This window comes from Blastomyces gilchristii (assembly GCF_000003855.2).
Source record: "Blastomyces gilchristii SLH14081 genomic scaffold supercont1.14, whole genome shotgun sequence".
Classification (NCBI taxonomy): Eukaryota; Fungi; Ascomycota; class Eurotiomycetes; order Onygenales; family Ajellomycetaceae; genus Blastomyces; species Blastomyces gilchristii.
In genome coordinates this window covers 1,222,808-1,226,209 of record NW_003101669.1, presented here as the reverse complement: position 1 = coordinate 1,226,209, position 3,402 = coordinate 1,222,808, and positions in this window count along the sequence as shown.

Here is a 3,402-nt window from a genome sequence, read left to right as displayed (position 1 = left end):
TCACAGCGCCCCGGTGGCTGAATGGTTAATGCGGCCACCCGGTAGCGCCTTGGCGTGGGAAACCAGGGCGTGTGGGTTCGAAACCCGCAGGGAATACATTAAATCCAGAACTCAAGCACCTCAGGTTTCTAATAAATACAGAGGTGTACAAATCGCTTCAATAAAATTGCTCTATGTTCCTGGGCTGGGAAGTTATTATCGCATGTATTTAATTGTCACTTCTTTGTATTTCCTATGTTCTTGTTATCTTGGTGTGGTCTCAACACCTGTATTTCCTCCTGTATAACCAACACTTGGCCTGTATTTAACATCACGCAAGGACTCATCATAAGCTCCGCTTGCATATGAGTATAATGAAAGAATAATAATAATAATAATAATAACAGCTTCACAGCAGCACAGCAGTTCAACTCATTATATCAATGAGATGATGAGAATTCTTTCAATTTCAATACAAGATTTAAAGAATATTGAGAGAAATTGACTGATAATTTGAATTAATTAAAAATACAGCTTTATCTTGTAAAGCTGACTTATAAGATGTGAACAATGATATCACAATATCAGAGTTTATTAACTAATTATACTGAGCTTGTCAATCTGACTTCTCAGATCTATTTGAATACTCAATTCTCTGAGAAGAAGACTAATAAGACCTCTTCTAAGTAATTAACAACAGAATCTAAATGACACTGTGATAGCTTCAGTGCAGAGAAAGTAAAGAAGAATTTCAAGTATTCTGATTCTTCACTCACTGTAAAGAAATGTTAAAAAAGATTTGACAAAGATCTCTATTTCAACTGCAGAGCTGATAATCACTATATCAGTGATTGTAAGAAGTCAAAGAAGAGAAGAAACTGAGAAGACATCTTCTCAAAGTTAACTTCTCTTCTGACAAATGTATCTGCAGAGAATAAAGAAGAGAAAGAAAAGAATTGATAATTCTCACATCTCTGAGTTCATGTTATAATCACAATGCATATCTCAAATAAGAAGATATCAGTGAGATGCCTACTTAACTCTGAGATAGATATTAACTTCATATTCTATTCCTTTTCTTTGATGAAGAGTTGAAAGAAGATAGATTCATCAGATTATATAAAATTTACTGATGAAATAAAATATCACTGTTTTGATATAATTCAAGCAAAGTGTGTGATCACAGACTCAGAAGAAATCTTCAAAAAGAGCAGTCTGCTTCTTTATACAGTTAACATCATAGATGAGAACATCATTCTAGATCTTCTATAATTGAGAGAAAACAATTCTCTCATTGACTGAGTCACTCAGATGTGACAGTATTATCTTACTAATGAAGAGACAGTGATAGAGAAATCTGAAGAGTTTTATCAGAAGAATCTTGAGAAAAAGATTGAGTCAATATACTGTGTAACAGGTGATTGAGACTTGAGAACAGATGAAGAAGTCATCACTCTCACTATAAGATTAGTAGCAGTATTCATCATTGAAGACAGATATACATAACATCTCTTTACAGATTTTAAGAATGTCTTTTCAGAAAGAAAAGCAGTGAAGTTTTCTGATATCAAGATATAATATAAGATTCATCTTGAAGATAGTGTAATAACACTGTACAGGCCTCTTTACAACTTGTCTATAAAGAAATTGAATGTTCTGCATAAATATCTTGAAGAAGCACAATCAAAGAACTGAATATATTTATCAAAGAGTCTGACAGAGGCATCTATACTCTTTGTACTTAAGAAGAATAGTAGACTATATCTATATATAGACTACAGAGGCCTCAATAAGATGATGATTAAGAATCACTATTTATTACTGTTAATTAACAAGATGATCAATTGATTATCTGAAGCAAAGATGTTTTCAAAGATTGATATACAGAATATGTATCATAGAATCAGAGTTAATAAAGATGATATTTGAAAAACAGCTTTTCATATCAAGTACAGCAATTTTGAATATCTTGTTTTATCTTTTGATCTTTGTAACACTTCAGCCATCTTTCAGATCTATATAAATGAGACACTGCAGAGCCTTGTCAACATCTTCTATATAGTATACTTGAACAACATTCTAATCTTCTCAAAAACAGAGAAAGAACATGATACTCATGTTCAAGAAGTGTTGAGTTACTTGAGACAGTATCAACTCTATGCAAACACTGAAAAATACTCATTCTACATGCAGGAGATTGATTTCTTAAATTATATTATTAAGATAAATAACATTTCAATGAACAGAAGTCAGGTCTCTGTCATTGAGAACTGGTCAGCACTGTGAACATACTGCAAGATACAGATGTTTCTAGAATTTATAAATTTCTACAGATGATTCATCTATACATATTCACAGATTACTGTTCTTCTTACAGATCTGTTAAAGAGAAGTGTGAAAGACAGGAAAATAGAACTGTTTACTCTCACTCAAGACACTGTGCAGGTATTTACAGAATTGAAACAAGCTTTCACAGATGTCATAATACTGAATCACTTTAACTCTGACTTACTCAGTCAGTGTGAGACTGATACATTCAGCAATAGAGTCTGTGAAATCTTTTCACAGTTGACACTGAAGATCTTTCAATATTGAAAGAATCAGAGAATAATCATCTCTGAAGAAATAGATAATGAATTATCTATAGACTGACCGTGTGACCGTGTCTGGAATCAGGATCAGAATTTTTGATAGTTTCATTGTCAATTCAACAGATCCCATTACACGGTTCTAACATTAGATAGTAGTTCCATACTGTCTCAGTGAGACTTACTGTCTACTCTTGTCACATTTTTCAAATGAGACCATGATTTCCACTTCTCAATTTAAATTATTTTTATTGCTTTAAATGGCTTTAAATCTCATTTGAGTGTTATCAAAAAGCGTTACTTTTTAAAAAATTAAAAATAGTCTAAAAAAAACCTTAAAATGTCTAAAAATAGTAACTTTATATCAAGAATGGGACTAAATGGAATCAAATGAAATCACTTTCTTATTTTTTTCAAGTCATGGTTCCATTTTGAGATCTGATATATAGTCACTTTGCATGTTTATTTAATGATTAGTCCCAGCGGGATTCACGCCAAGAAATGTATGAGATCAGATCAAATGAAACCAAACATGAAATTCATAGTCTCAGCGGCCAGTCTAATTGTCTGTGAGAGAAGACTTTTTCACAGAGTCTATAAGATGCTATGAATGAAGATTAGTGATCTTCTTCTTCAAGAAGTTATCACTCACATAGAGAAGATATGATACTCATAATCAGAAGATGTTAGTAATTATTAAATTCTTTAAGATCTGACAACATTATCTTCAGAGTAGTAAGTACTCAGTACAAGTTCTCACTGATTATGCAAATCTGCATTACTTCTTAATAACAAAGAGCTTAATAGAATATCAAGTCAGGTAAGCAGAGCTGCT